General features: G+C 43.3%; 1 protein-coding gene across 8 annotated transcripts in view; it reads right to left on the bottom strand.

The window, feature by feature from the left end:
* The window catches only part of SPIN1 (spindlin 1), a 101,949-nt gene that overhangs the window by 77,448 nt on the left and 1,815 nt on the right, over positions 1-22,686 (bottom strand). For 3 of the 8 annotated variants that reach the window (XM_084899083.1, XM_084899085.1, XM_084899084.1), the window contains exon 1: positions 9,279-9,412. The exons of 1 other annotated variant lie outside the window; for it this stretch is intronic. The gene's annotated coding sequence lies outside the window, so the exon portion shown is untranslated. Of the gene's footprint in view, positions 1-8,438; positions 8,640-9,014; positions 9,036-9,278; positions 9,420-22,686 lie in introns of those variants that run through there. 4 more of the 8 variants (XM_084899079.1, XM_084899086.1, XM_084899080.1 and 1 more) reach the window with 4 other exon arrangements.

Below are 22,686 nucleotides of genomic sequence, written 5' to 3' on the forward strand. Positions count from 1 at the left end.
AAAATTTAAATTTTCAATGCTATGAAATGGAAATATGCATAAAATCAATATATATATCAAGCCTGTTCAGTGAAAACATGGGCATTCCAGTAGTAATCAGGACACACACCACCAGGTTCTGGTATCTAAATTCCACTCCAGATAAAAGAGGTTAAATGAATCAGCAGATAGCACTTTATCTGCTCAGTATTTCTGGCTGTACTGGGTTTATTTGTGAGACTGATGTAGCAATAAAGTGAACTCTTCACTTCTGAAAAAATAAAAAAAAACAACAGTTACCACAAAGCGTGTCTCAGATACCTTGCATCAGGAACAAGAAACAGTTCAAAGACGAATGGAACTGCATCCAAGGGAAGAAAACTACCTTGAAAGGACACCACCATATCCAAGTTAGACAAATGGAAGAGTGATTACTACTTGGTTAAATGCACTACTTGGTTAAATGCACTGGATACACAGAAAAAAACATGTGCCATAGTGAAGCTCAAAAGAGAAAAAGAGCAAAATGAAACTCACATCCAACTAACCCATACACAGGCAAGAGGATATTGTTATCACTTCTGTCAAAATATACGGATAGATGTAAAGATCACATTTATAATATATAGATCATTTACAAACATACATAATTTTTGGACAGATCAAGAAATTAAACCTAAGTTATAAGAATATAACTATAGCCCTAACTGGTTTGGCTCAGTGGATAGAGCATCAGCCTGCGGACTCAAGGGTCCCAGGTTCGATTCCGGTCAAGGGCATGTACCTTGGTTGCGGGCACATACCCGATGTTTCTCTCTCATCGATGTTTCTAACTCTCTATCCTCACCCTTCCTCCCTGTAAAAAAACAATAAAATATTTTTTTTAAAAAAGGAATATAACTATAAGCAAAGTGATCAACTTACTATATAAACGAATATAATCTAAGTTTTTAAAAAATAAGTTGCTTTGCCTTTTAAAGACACTATTACAACTTGAAAACATCTAAAATGGAATAAAATGCTTTACTAATCTTTTCATTTTCACTTTCAACACTTTGATAAAATCATACCCATATTTTACCCAACATCTAGATAAAATAATACCCCCAAACATCAACACATTTGACATTCTAGTGACTCCAGATCAATTCCTCCTGCCTTAAATGACTTCACCGGCCTTCCCCCAATAGGCCAGACTCTGGAGACAAGAGATCCTACACTCACATCCTCCTCTCCCCCTTCATGTTGTTCAATGCCTGTCCATGGTTTCCCCACCTACAGAATAAAACACTAACTGTCTTAACGTGGTATGTGTAACTTTCTAAAATCTGGCCCCGAAATCACTCCTAGAAAAGCAGGCCATACTAAACTACAGGTGTCATCAGCAGGAGTGAACATCATCATCATGATCAATACCCACAGGGCACTTACTACATCCAAGAGCCACTCCACTGAAATGTACACTTAACAAAGTAGGTGTCCCCATCCCATTCAACAAATAAACATTAACATCCAAAGGAGTAAAAGGTAACGAGGGCCATGTTTTGGCTGGGATTCAAACCTAGGATTGTCTCAAAACTTTCTTTATGCCTTTTCTCCTGCTATCTCTTCCATCCTCTCCTACTCTGTATTCTGTGGGAGCATCATCACCTTCTCTTTCACCATACCCTCTGCATAAAATGTTCTCATTATAATGTACATGTGTATCTTCCCTACAAACTGTTAAGGTCTTTAAGGGCACATCTTTATTATGCCCATACATAACTTGTTCTGAAAAAGATTTATGACAATTTTAGGATCATAAAATAAATAGCTAATAAAGATTTCATTAAAAATTAAATTGAATATGGGGGCATAACTAAGAACCTGTTTACTTCAACATAACTACAGCAACGTTCAAAAAAGCCTAGCCAGTGTCGCTCAGTAGGTTGAGTGTTGTCTCGTGCATCCAAATGTCGCCAGTTCGATTCCAGTCAGGGCACATGCCTGGATTTCAGGGCAAATGCCTGGGTTTCAGGTTAAATGCCTGGGTTTCAGGTTAGGTCCCTGGTTTGGGTACAGGTACATACAGGAGGCAACCAATCAATGTTTCTCTTTCACAATGATGTTTCATTCTCTCTCTAAAATCAATAAAAACATATTTTTAATATACTTTTAATTGATTTTACAGAGGAAGGGAGATCGAAGCATCAATAATGAAAAAGAACCACTGATTGGCTGCCTCCTGCACATCCCCTACTGAGGATCAAGCCCACAATCTGGGCATGTGCCCAGAATGGGAATCAAACCATGACCTCCTAGTTCACAGGTCCACACCAAGCCTCATCAGCTGAGCAATAAAAACGTATTTTTAAAAAATAAAAAATAAAATAGAAACAATAAAAATTCAAAAGAAGGGGAAGAAGTCAACAATGTTTGGTTTCAGCTGCTTTTTTTTTTTTCAGGAGGTGTAAACTCTACAGTCTATTTAATTTAATTCTCATAAAAGCCTTATATAACAGGTTTCATTCCAGTTTACAGATGGGGGATCAGAAGTTCAAAAAGGAAAAGTGAGCCCTGGCTGGGCAGCTAAGTTGGTTAGAGAATCATCCCAATACAAATTTTATTCCTAACAAAGGTTGGGGGTTCAATGCCTAGTCAGAGCACATACAAAAAGCACTTAATGAATGCATAAATCCATAAAACAAGTCGATGTATATCTCTATTCTTAAGATCAATAGAAATAAAAATATTTTTTTAAAAAGGGCTACATGAAGGAGAAACTAAGATGGCGACATAGGTAAACATCTCAACTGCTGCCTCGCACAACAATTTCAAAACTACAACTAAAAGACTGAATGGACATCATCCAGATCCACAGGAAAGCAGGCTGAGTGGAAATTCTACAACTAGAAGGAAAGAAAAAAGCTGGCTGAGTGGAAATTCTACAATTAGAAGGAAAATCAGAGGAGCTGCAAAGGACTGAGGTACGGAGACCACACATAGAAAGGAAGGGCAGCTGCCTGCCCGACTGGCTTTCTTTGACTGAAGAGGGAAGGAAGCCCCAGACTGCACTGAACCTCAGTTCTGGGTGAAACCCCATGGTCCCAGACTCAAACGAGGGGAGGAGGGGGACGACGGGAGTCTGGACTGTCTGGTAAAGAGAAAGGGACTTGGAGACTCAGAGAAACCGCGGCAATCAGAGGTCTGGAGGCATGCACACTGAGAAGACTCACTGCTGAGGTTGCCACTAGCTCTCCCTAACGGAAGGGAGTCAGAAGCTCCTGACTGCACTGAACCCCAGTTCCGGGTGAGCCTGGGGGAATCAGGGCTGTTAGGCATAAACTCAGGGGGGAGCCATGGAAGGCAAAGGTCTGGAGGTGCATGCGCGCAAGGGTAGGACTGACGGGAAGCTAAGACTGTCTGCTCAGCCATGAGACTCTGCCTGATCCAAGCTGAGCACAGAGGCTTTTGCAATTTTGCAAGTCTGGTCCTATAAGGCTGTCTCCAGCACAGAAGGTCTCCCAGTGTAGACACAACTGATACACATAGCCATTGGCCTGAAAGTCAATTCCTCCCAGTGATACCGAAAACAATCAAGACTTAACTACAACAAGGCTGTACACACAGTCCACAAAGGGGTGCACCAAGAGTGTTCACATCAGGTAACTGGGGAGGCTGAGCCACTGGGCCCTATAGGACACGTAGCACACAAAGCCACTCTATCAACTCAGGGAAGCAGTCAAAATGTGGAGACAAAGAAACAGATCACAAATGAAAGAAATGGATGAAATTAAACGACTGGATATAGAATTCAAAACCACGGTTATAAGGTTTTTCAAGAATTTCAGAGAAAAGACAGATAAATTTAGCAAGACCCTCGAGAATATGAAAAAGGACCAACTAGAAATTAAACATACACTGACTGAAATAAAAAATGCTATACAGAGACCCAACAGCAGACTAGAGGAACGCAGGAATCAATTCAAAAATTTGAAATACAAAGAAGCAAAAAACACTCAACTGGAAAAGCAAAAAGAAAAAAGAAGCCAAAAAGTTGGAGATGTGTAAGTAGCCTCTGGGATAACTTCAAGCGCACCAACATCAGAATTATGGGGGTGCTAGCCAAAACCAGTTTGGCTAAGTGGATAGAGTGTCAATCTGCAGACTGAAGGGTCCCAGGTTCGGTTCCGGTCAAGGGCATGTGCATTGGTTGCCGGTACATCCCCAGTGGGGGGTGTGCAGGAGGCAGATGGTCGATGCTTCTCTCTCATAGATGTTTTTGGCTCTCTATCCCTCTCCCTTCCTCTGTAAAAAAATCAATAAAATATAACTTTTTTTAAAAAAGAATTATGGGGGTGCCAGAAGGAGAGCAGATATTGAAAACCTATTTGAAAAAATAATGACAGAAAACTTCCCCTACCTGGTGAAAGAAATAGACTTACAAGTCCAGGAAGCGCACAGAACCCCAAACAAAAGGAATCCAAAGAGGACCACACCAAGACACATCATAATTAAAATTCCAAGAGCAAAAGACAAAGAGAGAATATTAAAAGCAGCAAGAAAAAAACAGTTACGGGACACCCATAGGACTGTCAGCCGATTTCTCAATAAAAACTATGCAGGCCAGATGGGAGTGGCAAGAAATATTCAAAGTGGTGAATAGCAAGAACCTACAACCAAGATTACTCTACCCGGCAAAGTTATCATTCAGATTGGAAGGTCAGATAAAGAGATTCACAGATAAGAAAAAGCTAAAGGAGTTCACCACCACCAAACCAGTATTATATGAAATGCTGAAAGGTATTCTTCAAGAGGAAGAAAAAAAGTAAAGAAAAAATTATGAACATCCAAGTCAGAGCACATGCCCAGTTGTGGGCCTGATCTCCAGTCGGGGGCATGCAGGAGCAGCCAATTGACTATGTTTCTCTCTCAGTGATGTTTCTATCTCTCTGTGCTTCTCCCTTCCCCTCTCTCTAAAAAATCAATAAAAATATATTTTTAAAAAGTTATGAACAACAAATACATATCTATCAACAAGTGAACCTAAAAACCAAGTGAATTAAAAATGTGAGGAACAGAATAAACTGGTGAATATAATAGACTGGACAAAAATCGTACACCTATGGTTGAGGACTAGGGGGGGTGGGGGGGTGAAGGTAAGGGCAGTGGGGGGGAGCTATGGGGGGGAAAAGGAGAAACTATTGTAATAATCCGAACAATAAAGATTTATTAAAATTTTTTAAAAGTTACAATTAAAAAATAAAATAAAAAATAAAAAGGGCTACATGATGAATTAGCTATGTGACTTTGGACCAATGGGGCTGGATTTCAACCAACTCTTTTGAGTTGAAAGGTCATTCTATCTCTTTGTCCAACTCCAAAGCTCATCTCCTTTTCACAATACCATGTCTTCCAAAGTGAACAAAATACTTGGACAAAATAATTGATTGCCATCTTCCAATTTATTCTTTTCAAAGAGAGAAGAAAACACATTTAATTAAGCATCTAATAAGCATAAGGAAATATTTACATGAATATATATTATCTGCTTTCTCAGAAGTTAATTAATATCCTAACAGCTAAACCAAAGAAATACCAAATTTTAATTTAAATATATTTTATTGATTTTCTACAGAGCTCCAGAAACATCGATGAGAGAGAATCATCGATCAGCTGCTTCCACCCCCTACTGGAGATGAGCCTGCAACCAAGGCACATGCCCTTGACCAGAATCGAACCCGGGGCCCTTCAGTCCGCAGGTCGACGCTCCATTCACTGAGCCAAACCGGTTTAGGCCGAACAGCATTATTTTTAATCTCTAAATAATCCACATTAGTAACTTCAGAAACAACAGTATCTTTTCACGTATTTCTAACATATCAAGGGGAAAAAGTTAATTAAGGAATGCAGCCATAAGTTGTAACTGTACAATCAGGTAAGTAATCCAGTAGTGAAAACACTGTAATTAAATTCCTTGTAGGTAAGACCTCAAATAATTCATAATTTCTCATCAATACAGTAAGAGCCAAATCTGATGCAAAGGCACACACAAACCACATCAACCTCTCACTTCAAAACCACGTTATCTAAAACACTGTTAAGGACCCCTTGACCAACATTACCAAGATTTCATGGGTGTCAATAGGTATTACACTAAAAACAAAACAAAAAGAGATCTGGGGCCGAATATGAAAAACACTATTTCTCACAGCCCAAATGCAAAAATGTCAATTGTGACCCTAGAAGGAAAGGGATAGCATTGTTTCCCAAACTTAGGTGACCAAGGAACCTTTTGTCTATCCCCGTAGTAGGCAAACTGTGGCTCGGGAGCCACAAGTGGCTCTTTGGCCCCTTGAGTGTGGCTCTTCCACAAAACACCACAGCCTGGGCGAGTCCTATTTGAAGAAGTAGTGTTATTAGAAATTTAAGTTTAAAAAACTTGGCTCTCAAAAGAAATTTCAATTGTTGTACTGTTGATATTTGGCTCTGTTGACTAATGAGTTTGCCGACCAATGTTACCTATAATAGCTCCTAGAACTACAGATGCTTCTAAACTTACAATGGGATTATATCCTAATGAATCCATTATAAGTTGAAAATAACATACATCAAAAGTGCATTTAATACACCTAACCTTACTTAGCCTAGCCTACCGGAAATGTGCACAGAACACTTACACTAGCCTACAGTAGGCCAATTATTTTTTTAAATATATTTTTACTTATTTCAAAGAAGAAGGGAGAGGAAGAGATAGAAACATCAATGATGCCGAAACCGGTTTGGCTCAGTGGATAGAGCGTCAGCCTGTGGACTGTAAGGTCCCAGGTTTGAGTCCGATCAAGGGCATGTGCCTTGGTTGCGGGCACATCCCCGGTGGGGAGTGTGCAGGAGGCAGCTGATCGGTGATTCTCTCTCATCGATGTTTCTAGCTCTCTATCCCTCTCTCTTCTTCTCTGTAAAAAATCAATATATTAAAAAAAAAAAAAAAAAAAAAAAAGTCCGATAAAAAAAAGAAAGAAAAGAAACATCAATGATGAGAGAGAATCCTTTATCAGCTGCCTCCTTCACACCCCCTACTGGGGATCAGTCTGCAACCCATGCATGTGCCCTGGAACAGAATGGCACCTGGGGCCTTTGTGTCTGCAGGCTCTATTCACTGAACCAAACTGGTAGGGCAGTAGGCCAATTATCTTGAGCTTCATCTTTCTCGCCAGAAACTGGTCACAAAGATGGCTGTTTTATAGACATGATGGAATGCAAAAAACCAAAACAAGGTCCTAAAAACACTACCAACAGAGTTCACTGTAGAGTATTGATGTGATTAGGTGCCTGACTGGGAGCTGCGCTCATTAGCCCAGGAACAACTCAAAAAACTTGAAACAGGAATTGAACAGGAATTGCTTTCACGTCATTGTAAAGTCAAAAAATCATAAATTGGGAACTATCTGAACAGTCACAAAGAATTCACCTTAAGTAACACTGCTTCAGATATTCCAGAACTAAGTACTGTTATTGTATTCTGCATTGGTAATTAAAGGTATGGTTAGAAACAGCACTAGTGAAATTCTAGGGATCATCTAAAGTCTTTAAAAAATCCTTAATTAGCCAAAACCAGTTTGGCTCAGTGGTAGAGCATCGGTCTGTGGACTGGGGGGTCCCGGGTTCGATTCCGGTCAGGGGCATGTACGTTGGCTGTGGGCACATCCCTGGCGGGGGATGTGCAGGAGGCGGCTGGTCGATGTTTCTCTCTCATCGACATTTCTGGCTCTATCTCTCTCCTTTCCTCTCTGTAAAAAAAAATCAATAAAATATATTTTTGAAAAAAAAATCCTAAATTGAACGTAAATTGATAACCAGAGACACTCTTTCCTTACTCATTTCATAACATTTTACAGTGACTATTTTCCTACTCAAAATCATTAGAAATAAATTTTATTTTATTCCTCACAAGAAACTGATGCATACTACTGATAACTCTGACCTTTTATGCAACCTTTACATATATTAGCCTGATGATAAATGTTCTGTAAGTTAGTGTTTGTCCATTAACTAGGAAAGGGAGTTGGGAGGTCTCATTTCACTTAAGCCCCATCTGTAATTTCACAACCAAAGTTCATAACCCCTTAAGTGTTCACAAACTCAGTTCGTCCGAGTCTTCATCCCCAAGTATAGGTTTAATGTTCACTTCCTAACAAAGCTTTGTACAAAACAATTACTGTATTCTCCCTTTACAACGATCCTTCCAGAAAATTCCAACCGAAGTTATACAGGTATTACCATACCTGTAGGTACGTCTACTGAAGTCACGTTAAGCAATGTAATCCTGTAAAACACTGAAATGTCTATCTCGAGTTGCTTTGTGACGTAAAGTAAAATAATCCGCACTTGCCACTTCAACATGCAGGAACAACCCTCTCCAAACCCGGAACCCGAACCACAAGCCAAAGGAAGCAAACTGGCATAAAACAACTGCATACACAGATCTGGATATACTGCGGAGACCGTCACCGAGATCGGTTCTGGTTACAGAAAGGGGTCGCACCCGGCGGAGGCAGGCAGTTCCGAACCCCAGCGCGGCGCAGTCCCGCGTCACGGGTTCTTCCACAAACGCTGCGGAACGCGCTCAAGGTCACCGCGAGGAAGCGTTCGCGCGCGGGCGCCCGGCCCCGCCAGCACCGGCCCCGCCACTCCGTCCCGCGCGGCGCCGCGGGTGCAGGAGCCGCGGGAAACGGGCGCCGGGCCGCGCACAGCGCCGGGCTAAGGGGCACCGCGCACAGCCCCTTCCCCGCCCTCCCTCCGGGGTCCCGCACCGCCCGGCCCGGGACTCCGCGGGCCGTCCCGCCCTCCCCACCCGCATCTGTTCTCACCCTTCCCCACATCCTCTCCTCCCGCCCTCCTCCCCTTCCGCCCCCCAGGACCCAGGGGACCGTACCTTCCCCCTCCTCCCGCCCCTCCCCCACGGGGGTCCCGCTCCCCTCCCAGCCCAGCCCCGTTATGCAACTCCCCCCCGCCCCGCCCGCGCCCGCCGCCTCGGTCCCCTCCCCGGGTCGCACCGCCCGCCCGGGGCCACGGTGCCCGGAACAAAGCGCGCGGCGCTGCCGGGCCCGGGGCGGCGGCCATGTTGGCGGGGGCGGCGAACAAAGGCGAACGGCCCGGAGGCCCCCGCCCGCGGCCCGGCCGGCAGGGGGCGCTGTACAGGCGGCACTCGCCGCCCGGACAATGCGCCGTGGCCCTTCGCTCCCAGGCGCCACCGCCCCTCAACGAGCCCGCCGCGCCCCCAATCGCGACGCCCGCTCCCCTGCGGCACACGGCCTTACCTGCCGGCCACGGAGGCCGCTGTCCTCTGCCCGCGGGCCCCGCCGTCCCGCGCCGTGCTCCCGCCCCAGCCCGACCGAGCCAGACGGCGCCGCCCCGCCCCCGCTCCGCCGCCGCCGCCGCCGCCGCCGCCGCCCGCCCTCGGCCGCACGGCGCACGCGTACTGCGCTTGTCGACTGCGCCGGCCGCGCCGCCCGGCCTCAGCCGGACGGGCCACACTGCGCAGGCGCCCCAGACGGTGGGCGGGGCCTGGAGCTACTCACCTGGCGGCCGGGTGGGCGGGGCGGGACGGAGCGCCGCACTGCCTGGCGGCGGGGCGGGACGGGACGGGGCGGGGCGGGGCGGGGCCGGGAGGGCGGGGGACGGCCGTCACCTGCGGCGGAGCCCAGCCTGACTGCCCACCTGACGGCGGGGCGGCGAGGCGGGGCTGGTTTGATCCCGCTCAGCGGGGCGGGGCCTCCGGCCCAGGTGCGTGCGGGAAGGGCCGGTGTATGGAGCAGGAGGTCCCAGAACCCGAGGGGGCGCAGCCCAAGCCCGAGTACGGCCTCCTGGGAGGTTTCGGGTTTTCGCTCAGCGGGAGGCCCTAACGGAATGTCGGCTCCCCTCGTCCTTGGGTTACAGCAGCGCGCTTGAGTCGTCCTGCGGCGCGCTCGCTGCCCTTTGGAGAAGCCGGACCCGGGCACTGGGTGTCCTCGGTCTGAGCAGGGGCCCACCCGCGGCTTCCTCCCGCGCGGACCCTCCGCTGCCCGCGCCCCGCCGCTCGGATGGGGCCTCGTCCGCCCGCTGCCCCGCCTGGAAGGAGGACTGCAGGGAGGCGCCTGCGAGACCGGCCCTCCCCGCAGCCCGGCCGCACCGCCACGGGAGTACTGGTCTGCCTCTCCGCAGGTCGGAGCAGAGCATGCCCTTGACTACCGCTGGATTGTTTGACTTGGATTTCACCCAAGGCGCTCTTTGAGCGTCAGGGTAGGTGTTTGCGGGAGGAGGGGGAGAGGACGGTACAGTTTTGACTCCTTAGGAGTTGAGTGCGGGACCTGGAGGCTGACTCCCGCGTTTGAATCCTAACCTTAGCCAGTTTCTCCCCTTCGTCCAAACTTGGTTTTCCTCCTCAGCCACCCCACCCTCACCCAAGGCTCTCTCTTGACCCCTCCCCCCCCCCTCCCCCCCCCACACACACACCGCCAGCCGTGTCCCTCAGCCAGTCCTGGCCAGACGTGGTTCCTCGAGTGCAAAGGCACAGCCAGCCAGCACCACGTGGTGCGCTGAATGACAGGACTTACTACTGGAAAGCGCACTGAGTACTACTCTAAGCTCAGCACACTTGTTGGTTAGCAGTGCTCTTGGGGTTTCACTGCACCTTTTCTTCCAAATAAGATGGCCACTGCTACGTGCCTGCCCTTACAGCGCTCATCTCGCATGACGCATTGGCAGGCAGGCAGGGAGTTCACAGGCCAACTCCAATTTAAACACAAATGAAAGTGAATCTCCTACTTAGCAGGAAGTATTGGGACGTTGTTACTTTCGTTTGTGTGGTTAATGCTGATAGCCCAGGCAATAGTGGAGCATTTCGGGAACCAGAAGGAATGGTGCCAAGGAGGCAACTGGTTGGAACACTTCAGTGGCTCCCTCGGTGTTTCCACCTCTACACTATTGACTTTTGGAGTCAGATAATACTTTTTCGAGGGGAATGTTTGACAGCATCACTGGCCTCTGTCCACTCAGATGCCAGTAGTGTACATCCATTCCCTCAACGGAATCACAACCAAAAATGTCTCCAGGCAAAGCCAAATGTCTGGACCGGAACCCCTGGTTTAAATGTTGCCTCTAGTAATGGTCCTTAGAGCTACAAGGCCAAAGAACTCAGCCAGCCCTTTGTTTGAAAGCGCCACACTCCCCAGGAGGCTACAATTCCTGCTAGAGTATCTCAGCTATTGGAACAGCATTGGGAACAGTGGAATGGATGCCCATGCAGCCCTGTGATTTACAAACATACATTCATAATTGTTATGGCTTTCACAGCAGAAAAATAAAAGTATCTCAGCTGCTGTCCAAAGCCTTACTCAGCATGCTGAATGTCAAAGTGGGTTTTTACATCACCCATGTATATCTGCCAAAAAAACGTTTAAATCTAGTCACGGGAAAAATACGACAAATCCAAATTGATTATCTGCAAAATAGTTCCACCAGACTCTAAAACATCAGTATCAAGGAAAACAGGAAAGTTAGAGAACCTCTCCACAGGAGACCAGCAGGAATCATCCTACAGCTGGTTGAAGGAAAGAAGCTCTGAAGGAGATGGAGGACCATTGGAGTTTTGTGAGAGGAATGTGCATTAGAGCAGTGTTTTTCAACCTTTTTTGGGCAAAGGCACACTTGTTTCATGAAAAAAATCATGAGGCACACCACCATTAGAAAATGTTAAAAAATTTAACTCTGTGCCTATATTGACTATATATAAAGTAATTCTCTTGAATAGGAATCAAATAAACACAAAGAAAGTATTTTATAATTACTTTATTATGAAATATTAACTAAACAAAATAGTGAAAAATTATAAAATTCTTGTCTGCACCTATTGCACACCACCGCGGAACAGCGGTTGAAAAACGCTGCATTAGAGAGTATTATGGTATCATTAAATGTTTCAGTGTTGATGAGAATGCCTTGTTATTTGATAGATCCTCCCTTCCTCCAGTTGATGGACAGACGTAAAACCCACCTGTGGCCAGACATTCCTGAGCTCTGAACCACTAATCAGCACCTGCCAAATACCCTAAGCCCATGATTCCTAAGACCCTAGGTCCCTAATCACCAATCAGCATGTGCTGAATGCCCTAAGCCTCACCCCCTATCCTTGTATTCCCAGTGTTTGCTCTCTTCCGCTCCTCTCCGTGGAAGCAGCTGGCAGGGGTACTCTTCTCTCCAATAAAGCCTGTGTGTCCTGCCATCCCTGTCTCTGGTCTACCTTCTCTATTTAATCTATCATTATTAGGAGAGGTGTATGCTGAATTACTTAAAGAGTTCTGGCTACAACTTTCAAATGACTCAGAAGCATCTATTTTATAGAGACATAAAGCAAATGTAGCAAAAAATTAGCACTGGGTGAGGGGTATATGTGTGTTCATTGAGCCTTTTTATTTACAACTTTTCTGGAAAAAAAAAATTTTTTTTTCTTTTTTTTTTTTTTTCTTTTTTTTTAATATATTTTATTGATTTTTTTTTTTACCCCCTCCCTCCCTCCCACACATCCCCTCCCTCCCCAGAGTTTTGTGTCCATTGGTTGCACTTATATGCATGTATACAAGTCCTTCGGTTGATCTATTATCTCCCCCAGATCTTCCTCCCGTCCCCACTGTAACTTGACAGTCTACTTGTTGATATACTGTCTCTATATCTATCTTATGGTTCGCCAGTTTATAATGTTCTTTATTATCCACAAATGAGTGAGGTCATGTGGTGTTTCTCTTTCATTGATTGGCTTATTTCACTCAGCATGATGTTCTCCAATTCCATCCAGGATGCTGCAAATGATGAGAAATCCTTCTTTTTTATGGCAGCATAGTATTCCATTGTGTAGATGTACCATAGTTTTTGGATCCAATCATCTGCTGACGGACACTTAGGCTGTTTCCAAATTCTGGCTATTGTAGATTGTGCTGCTATGAACATAGGGGTGCATATATCCTTTCTGATTGGTGTTTCAAGTTTCTTGGGATATATTCCTAGAAGTGGGATTACTGGGTCAAATGGGAGTTCCATTTTCAGTTTTTTGAGGAAACTCCACACTGTTCTCCACAGTGGTTGCACCAGTCTACATTCCCACCAGCAGTGCGCGAGGGTTCCTTTTTCTCCGCAACCTCGCCAACACTTGTCGTTTGTTGATTTGTTGATGTTGGCCATTCTGACAGGTGTGAGATGGTACCGCATTGTTGTTTTGATTTGCATCTCTCGGATAATTAGTGACTTTGAGCATGTTTTCATGTGCTTTTTGGCCTTCCTTCTGTCTTCTTTTGAAAATATTCTATTTAGGTCCATTGCCCATTTTTTAATTGGATCATTCATCTTCCTTTTATTTAGTTGTATAAGCTGTTTGTAGATGTTGGAGATTAAACCTTTATCAGTGGTAACATTTGCAAATATGTTCTCCCACACAGTGGGCTTTCTTGTTGTTTTGTTGATGGTTTCTTTTGCTGTAAAAAAGCTTTTTATTTTGATGTAGTCCCATTTGTTTATTTTCTCTTTAGCTTCCATTGCACTAGGGGTAGTATCAGTGAAGAAGTTTTTTTGGCATACGTCTGAGATTTTGTTGCCTGTGGATGCTTCAAGTATTTTTATGGTTTCCCGTCTGATGTTTAAGTCCTGTATCCATTTTGAGTTTATTTTTGTGTATGGTGTAAGTTGGTGATCTAGTTTCATTCTTTTGCATGTATCTGTCCAATTTTCCCAACACCATTTATTGAAGAGACTGTCTTGACTCCATTGTATATTAGTGCCTCCTTTGTCAAATATTAATTGAGCATAGTGATTTGGGTTGATATCTGGGTTCTCGATTTGATTCCATTGATCTATATGTCTGTTTTTGTGCCAGTACCAGGCTGTTTTGAGAACAGTGGCTTTGTAATACAGTTTGAAGTCTGGTATTGAGATACCTCCTACTTTACTCTTCTTTCTCAGGATTGCTGTGGCTATTCGGGGTCTTTTATTGTTCCAAATGAACTTTTGGAGAGTTCTTTCTAGGTCAGTGAAATATGCCGTTGGTATTTTAATGGGGAGTGCATTGAACTTATAGATTGCTTTAGGAAGTATGGACATTTTGATGATGTTGATTCTACCAATCCATGAACACGGTATGTTCTTCCATCTGTTTACATCTTCCTCTATTTCTTTTTTCAGTGTCGTGTAGTTTTCCGCAAATAGGTCCTTTACTTCCTTAGTTAAGTTTATTCCTAGGTATCTTAATTTTTTTGGTGCGATCGTAAATGGAATTGCTTTTTTAGTTTCTGTTTCTATAAACTCACTGTTGGTGTATAGAAATGCCATAGATTTCTTGGTGTTAATTTTGTATCCTGCTACATTGCCAAATTCATTTATTAAGCCAATTAGTTTTTTAATGGAGTCTTTTGGGTTTTTTATATACAATATCATGTCGTCTGCAAATAAGGATAACTTTACTTCTTCTTTTCCAATTTGGATGCCTTTTATTTCCTCCTCTTGTCTAATTGCTATGGCTAGTACTTCCAGTACTATGTCAAAGAGGAGTGGCGATAGTGGGCATCCCTGTCTTGTTCCTGTTCTTAGAGGGAATGGTTTTAGTTTTTGCCCATTGAGTATGATGTTTGCTGTGGGTTTATCATATATAGCTTTTATTACGTTGAGGTATGATCCTTGTACTCCCACCTTGTTAAGAGTTTTTATCAGGAAAGGGTGTTGGATTTTATCAAATGCTTTTTCTGCATCAATTGATATGACTATATGATTTTTATCTTTCAACTTGTTTATGTGATGTATCACGTTTATTGATTTGCGGATATTGTACCAACCTTGCATTCCTGGTATAAATCCTACTTGGTCATGGTGTATGATCTTTGTGATGCTCTGCTGGAGCCGATTTGCTAGAATTTTGTTGAGGATTTTGGCATCTATGTTCATGAGGGATATTGGCCTGTAATTCTCTTTCATTGAGTTGTCTTTATCGGGTTTTGGTATTAGGGTGATGCTGGCTTCATAGAAGGAGTTTGGAAGTGTTCCTTCCTCTTGAATTTTTTGGAATAGTCTGAGGAGGATAGGTTTTAGTTCTTCCTTGAATGTTTGGTAAAACTCTCCTGTGAAGCCATCTGGCCCTGGGCTTTTGTTTGCTGGAAGCTTTTTGATGACTGTTTCAATTTCTTCCCAAGTCACTGGTCTATTGAGATTTTTAGATTCTTCCTGATTGAGTTTTGGAAGTTTGTATTTTTCTAGGAATATGTCCATTTCCTCCAGGTTGTTCAGTTTGTTGGAATAGAGTTGTTCGTAGTATTTTGTAACAATCCGTTGTATTTCGGTGGGGTCTGTTGTTATTTCACCTCTTTCATTTCTGATTTTGTTTATTTGGGTCCTCTCTCTTTGTTTCTTGGTTAGCCTGGCTAGAGGTCCATCTATCTTGTTTATTCTTTCAAAGAACCAGCTCTTGGTTTTGTTGATCTTATGTATTGTTTTTTTGGTCTCTATGTCGTTTATCTCTGCTCTGATTTTTGTTATTTCCTTCCTTCTGCTTACACTGGGTTTTTCTTGTTGCTCCTTTTCTAACTCTTTGAGTTGTAGAGTTAGATCATCTGTTACTATTTTTTCTAGTTTTTTGCAATAGGCTTGTAAGGATATGAACTTCCCTCTCAAAACTGCTTTTGCTGTGTCCCAAAGATTTTGGATTGTTGTGCTTTCATTGTCATTTGTTTCCAGGATGTTTTTAATTTCTTCCTTGATTTCTCTGGTAACCCAGTCCTTGTTTAATAGCAAGCTGTTTAGTCTCCATGTGTTTAATTTCTTTGGATTATTTTTATTGTAGTTAATTTCCAGTTTTATGCCATTATGGTCTGAGAAGATACTTGATATGATTTCTATCTTCTTGAATTTGAAGAGACTTTGCCTATGTCCCAAAATGTGGTCTATCTTTGAGAATGTCCCATGTGCACTTGAGAAGAATGTATATTCTGTGGCTTTGGGGTGGAGTGTCCTGAAGATGTCAATTAATTCCATCTGGTCTAGTGAGTCATTTAGGATTGATATTTCTTTGCTGATTTTTTGTTTAGATGATTTGTCGAAGGGTGACAGTGGGGTATTAAAATCTCCTACTATGATTGTATTGCTATTAATCTCTCCCTTAATGTCCTCTAGCAGTTTTTTAATGTATTTGGTTGCTCCTGTATTGGGTGCATATATATTTACCAGGGTTATTTCTTCTTGTTGGATTGTTCCCTTTAGTATTATGAAGTGGCCTTCATTATCTCTTGTTATGTCCTTCACTCTGAGATCTAATTTGTCAGATATAAGTATTGCTACCCCAGCTTTTTTTTCATTTCCATTTGCCTGGAAAACTTTTTTCCATCCCTTCACCCTCAGTCTGTGTGCATCTCTTTTTCTGAGGTGGGTTTCTTGTAGACAACAGATGTATGGGTCTTGTTTTCTTATCCAATCTGTTACCCTATGTCTTTTGATTGGAGCATTTAATCCATTTACATTTAAGGTTATTATTGATAGGTACTCATTTGACGCCATTTTTATTCTATACCCGTGTTCCTTCTTCACTTCTTATTTCTTTATTTTTACAGTAGACCCTTTAGCATTTCTTGCATTGCTGGTTTGGTGGAGATAAATTCCTTCAGTCTTTTTTTGTCTGTGAAGCTCCTGATTTCCCCTTCAATTTTGATTGATAGCCTTGCTGGGTACAGTATTCTTGGATTCAGACCCTTCCTTTGCATGACTTTGTATATTTCATCCCATTCCCTTCTGGCCTGATAAGTTTCTGTTGAGAAATCAGTTGCTAGTCTGATGGGGGTTCCTTTGTATGTAACTTTCTGTCTCTCTCTGGCTGCTTTTAAGATTCTTACTTTGTCGTTGTTGTTTGCCAATTTAATTATAATGTGCCTTGGAGTCTGTCTTCTGGGATTCATTTTGCTTGGGACTCTGCGGGCATCTTGGATTTGTGTGGGTTTTTTCTTTTCTATTTCAGGAAAGTTTTCTGTCATTATTTCTTGAAATACTTTTTCCATGTCTACCTCAGTTTCCTTTCCTTCTGGAACCCCTATTATTCGAATATTATTTTGTTTTGTTTTGTCCCAAAGCTCCCGTAGGCTCTCCTCCTGCTTTTTAATCTTTTTTTCTAGAAGTTGCTCTACTTGGGTATTTTTTTCCATCTTATCTTCTAGCTCACTGATGCGGTCCTCTGCTTCATCTAGTCTACTCTTGATGCTTTCTATTGAGTTCTTCATGGTAGCGATGTCACTTTTCATTTCTTCTTGGTTCTTCTTCAGTTCCTCATGGCTCTCCTTCATTTCCTCATGGTTCTTTCTCATTTCTTCTTGGCTTTTGTCAAATTTCTCTTCCATTCTTTTTAGCCATGCTATGATCATTACTCTGAATTCTTGCTCTGGCAGGCTGCTTACCTCTGGCTCGTTTACTTCCTTTTCTGGTGATGCCTGCTTTTCTTTCAAGTGCGGACTATGTTTTTGTCTCCCCATGGCCTCTCTTTTCAGGATGTCTGGTTATGTGGTATTCCTTCTCCTGCGTTGATTTTGAGGTACAAAATACAACACTACCAGGTACAACACAAGCGGCACTTAACAGGAATGTATTTACAATATTAATAACCTCTAATAAAGGTGACCACTAGAGAAAGGCAACTTAGGGGATAGGAGAGAAGGAATAAAGGTAAAAATAAAATAAAGAAAAATTAAAAAAAAATAAAATTAAAATTAAAAAAAAAATTAAGTAAATTAAAAAAAAAAGAGGGATAAAGAGATAGAAAAAGAAGAAGAAGAAAAAAGTAATGACAAAATGAAGTTGGAAAACAGGGAAAAAAAGAAGAGGGAGAGAGAGAGAGAGAAAGAGAGAGAAGAAGCAAACTAAAAGAGAAATGGGAAACAAACTATATATATATGGAGAAAATTGCCATAGAAAAACCTCTGGACCCAGCCAATGCCAGTAACAATACTTGGAGATTAATACAAACTACAATATCCACTATTATTAAGTAAGGCTATGATATACAGAAGTAAAATAAACAAACAAAAACAGAGGATTTAAAAAAAAATACAAAGCAACAATAACAATACAGGAATAAGCATAACAATTTCACTAAAAGGCATAAAAATTCACAATAATCAACCTTCACACATACAATGCGAAAAGGATAGAGGGGAGAATGGATTTTTTTTTTTTTTTTAACTAGTTAATATAGTGCAGAGATTGGTATTTATACACTTGGATCAGGGGTTGGAACTTAGGTCTATAAGTATAGTGAGAGCTTTAGCAGGGGGTATAGAGAGAGAATAGAGGAAAAACTAAAGCCGGAAAGGGATAGGATAAACTGTAGACTAAAGGGTAAAGTTTAGTAAGAGAGTGATAGTGTAAAGGTTGAGTTGAGATAGGGTTGAATGATGCTATAGTAGAGATTAAAATAGAATGAAGGTTACTCCCAATGTAAAATAAAGAAAAAATAAAATGGTACTAGAGAGAGAAAAAAAAGAAAAGAAAGAAAGAAAAAATAAATAAATAAAATTTTTTTTAAAAAAAATTGCAAAATAGCAGTAGTAATAGTGATAGAGATTGAAAAATGTAGTAATTGAAAAGGTAAAATCAAGTAAGGAAAAAAGAAAAAAAAATTGTTTCTTAAGTAAAAGATATGAAAAATGAAAATTAAATAAAAGATGTAAAAAATGAAAATAAAGTAAAGTATAGCAAAATTAGCATAAAAATGACCAGTACTGGTCACTCACTTCCTCAGTTAATGTATTTGGCACTTCTGATTCTCGGACCAGACAGTCTTGCAGTTCCCAGCTTTCCACTGCACCTCAGTTTTGTAAGGTAATCCTTAATTTTTAGTAGACTATATCTTAGATATTTGTGTCCATTTATTTTTGATTAATTAAAAGACAAAAGAAAAGAAAGGAAAAAAAAAAAAAAAAAAAAAAAAAAAAAAAAAAAAAAGAAGGGCAGTTTGTAATTCAGCTCTTAGGTGTCAGTGTTTCCGGTTTGACCTCCCAGTCTTTTTGGTTGCTCCGGCCTTCTTTCTCTATGGCTCTAGCTGGCAGGGTGCCAGCTGGCTCCCAGACTATCTCTTCTGGCTCCGATCCCTTGTTTCCAGGGAGGCACTTTCTCCCTGCAAATTCCCCGGATATGCCCAACTAGGCTGATCTTCCCTAGTATTCCGAAGCTAGGGGGTGAAGGGGATCAGGCGCCGAGGTGTCCAGATGCTCCGCCCTTGGCGGGACAGCCGCGATACTTAACACTCTGTCCCGTGTCCCCTGGCTTTAAAAAAAAAAAAAAAAAAAAATTCCCGCTTCTGGGGAAGCTTATGCCAAACCCAGCACTAGATGTCGCTGCAGCCTTCTTAGGGCTCAGCTTTGCGGGCGCTGCATGGAGGCAGGGCCGGAACTCCCCGGCTACTGTGGCTGCCGGCACCGCGGGACCGCGATCTCTCAGGCTTTCCCCGCAAATTCTGACCTTTCCGTGGGTGACCGAAGAACTCCTTTGAATCCACACGCCAGCGCCAACTCGGGCGTCTCAGCTACTGGATGGAGCTCTCCGCAGTGGGCTTTCCAGGCCTCAGAGAAGCCACTCCTTTCTCACAGCACCGCCGCCGCTGCTTCTGCCGCCGCCGCAGCCGCCGCGGCCGCCGCTGTGGCTGTGTTGGCCACCGGCTGGAAATCCTGTCCAGCGGATCGCTGCCTAGCTTCCTTGAAACCTCTGCTGCCCCTCAGCTGCCAATCAATCCTCCCTGAGCGACTCAGATGTTACTTTTATCTGTTCTGGGACCAGAGTCAGAACAAGTCCGACTGTTCGGTCGCCATCTTCAAGCTCCCCCAAAATTTTTTTTTTCAAAATAAGTTGTAAAAGTGGAATCCAAGTTATTTTTTAAATTTTTAGGGTGCTAAGTTTCCCAAGCTGCCCCTGCTTTCTTCCAATTTGCTAACCAAGCATTTCCAGAAACAAATATATACTCAATTTCTTTACAGTTTCTTAACCACATTAGATCAGAAAAGCCTAGGTACCTCTATTTTCTCCTGCAGGAACTTTATTGCTGGCAGAGTTCCTCTCAAGCCTGGAGCTGAAATTGCCTTTAGCTCAAAAGCAATCCACATACCACAGAAGCATACTTTGGGGTGACTCACTCTGAACCCTGCATACTGGCTCTCCCACCCATGGCTCCAGGGAAAGCTGTGGTTACACTGACTTGGCAGTCCTAACTGGGAATCCTGAGCAGATGGTGGGCACACCAGAGCAAAGGTCTCCCCTGGTCCTAATCAGGCGCTGGGCCGATCTCTGACAGCCACGTTGATACACACTCCACAGGAGCAAGCACAAGGTCCAGGACAGAGGTGGCCAGAGCCCCCCTGGAGGGGCAGCAGTGGGATCAGGAAGGGGAGAAAGGAGAAGGGCAGAGTGAGCTGTGCCTGGAATGCCTCCAGGTGTTTCTCCCATGGGCAGCAGGAGTAGGAATGGATTCTCCAAGCCTCTTATCACCCTCCTTCACATTATCTCTTCTTATCACCCTCCCAGAGGACAGACCCTTTGATGCCTCACCTCCCACCCCCTGTGTCTCCACTGCCTAGATTAGAGCTTGGAGAAGGAAGGGGCTCATTAACTACTCTACTGAAGACCCTGGGGTCTCTAGATGGCTTCCCCAGGTTTGCTCCACAGTTTCAATGTTGAAATTATTCTTCCAGGGAAAGTAACCTTTTAGGGAAAACAGCCACGTTTACCCACTGCAGCCATTACCACCAGCTACTAAGGCAGGCCCTGGAAGAGCCACACCCAGTTCTATGCCCTTGGCCTCTAACCTCTTCCCCATCACCAGTTGTCCGCTAGGGTCCACTTCAACTAGGGCAGGGGTCCTCAAACTTTTTAAAGTGGGGGCCAGATCACGGTCCCTCAGAGAGCTGGAGGGCCGGACTATATGAACTACTAATCCCTACTGTAACACCTTGGCTGCGCTCACTGCCCAAAAAACCTGGCGGGCAGGATCAGACTCCCCTGGGGGCTGCATGTGGCCCGCGGGCCGTAGTTTGAAGACCCCTGAACTAGGGTATGAGTTCCATCATTCCCCATTCATAATGAAGGTCTAGACTCCTTGTTTCCCTGGAAGATTAGACCAGGTAGATCCCACCCTAAAGCTAAAGTTACAGGGACTTCTCTTTCCAGCCCTGGAGCCCTGGGCTTGGGTCTGGAGTGGGGCTGGGACCCCTCACTTCTCACGGGAGGCCTTGGAGATATTCCTCCCAATTAGAAGACACCACGCATGGGTGCTGGAGCAGCCCACTCTGCACTGCCACCCCTCCTACCAGTCTCAATGTGCTTTTTCTTTCCTTCTCTAGTTATAGGGCCATTGAGCCAGCTTTCAGGAGATTCTGAGTGATGGCTGTTCTGTATTCTAGTTGTAATTTTGATGTGGGAGGCAGCAAGTACCGATGTTTACCTACACCGCCATCTTAGTTTCCACTCAGAGCAAAAGTTTTAGATTTTTATTAAGTCTAATTATATGAATTGAAATGTGTCCCCCCAAAAAAGATATATTAGGTCTAGTAATAATTAATGTCGTTTTTAAACATTCATTTAAAATCTTGCTTGGTGTTGACTTGTACAGTGGTGCCTCACACAACGAACTTAATTCGTTCCAGGAGCAAGTTTGTTATGCGAAAAGCTCGTTATGTGAAATGCGTTTTCCCATAACAATACATGTTAAAAAAAATAATTCGTTCTGTAGCATAAAATATGCTAAGATGACATAAAAAAAGATACATTTTTTGTTATTATTTTTATTTAGATACATCTAAAAACATAATTTTAAAAAAAAAAAAAACACACATTTTTTTAATTTTAAGACAGACTAAGTAGAGTCTACCGAATCTTGCACATCTTCATCCATTTTCTGCTTTTTGGCCGATGGTTTCATGAAAAACCTGTCCAAAGTCGTTTGTTTTTCTCTTTTCTCCAACATCTGCCGGAAATAACGGACAAGAGTATCGGAGTAAAGATCGTTGATCCTGTTTGCTTCAGCTGAATCCGGATACAGTGTATTGAGTTTAACTTAAAAGGACGACTGCCGTGATACGTGCGTGATTTAATTCGTAATGAAGAACGATTGCCGCGATACGTGCTTAAGTTAAGCGCAGTGACTAACGACTGCCTGCAGTGCCTGCGCGGAAGGTTGCAATACATCGGCAGCGATCGTGGAAGCTCGGGCGACTTCGTTGTGTGAAACGAAGTTCGTTGTATGAATTATGAAACGAAGTTCGTTGTGTGCAGCGTTCGCTGTGCGAGGCACCATTGTATTGACATAACCTTCAAACACGTGGTATCTACAGAACGTGTGAAGTGCAGTTAACAAGTTTTGCTTGAAAAAGTTTGTGTTTGGTTTGGTTTTTGTTGCAAAACTAGGGCTAAGAAGATGGCGGATGAAGAGCATATTCGGCACTGCATGCTTTACGAGTTCCAATTAGGAAGAAAAGCAAGTGAGGCTGCAAAAAACATCTGTAGTGCTCTTGGTCAAGATGCAGTTAGCGCCAGAAAATGCCAGCGTTGGTTTGAGAAATTTCGCGAGGGAAATTTTTCGTTAGATGACAAGAGTGGTCGAGGCCGTGTGTCCAATTTTGATCAAGAAGCTCTTCAAGCTCTTTTGGTGCAAAATCCTCAAATTACCCAACAAGAGCTTGCGACAAC

Source organism: Pipistrellus hanaki, assembly GCF_964339955.1.
Source record: "Pipistrellus hanaki genome assembly, chromosome: 11".
NCBI lineage: Eukaryota > Metazoa > Chordata > Mammalia > Chiroptera > Vespertilionidae > Pipistrellus > Pipistrellus hanaki.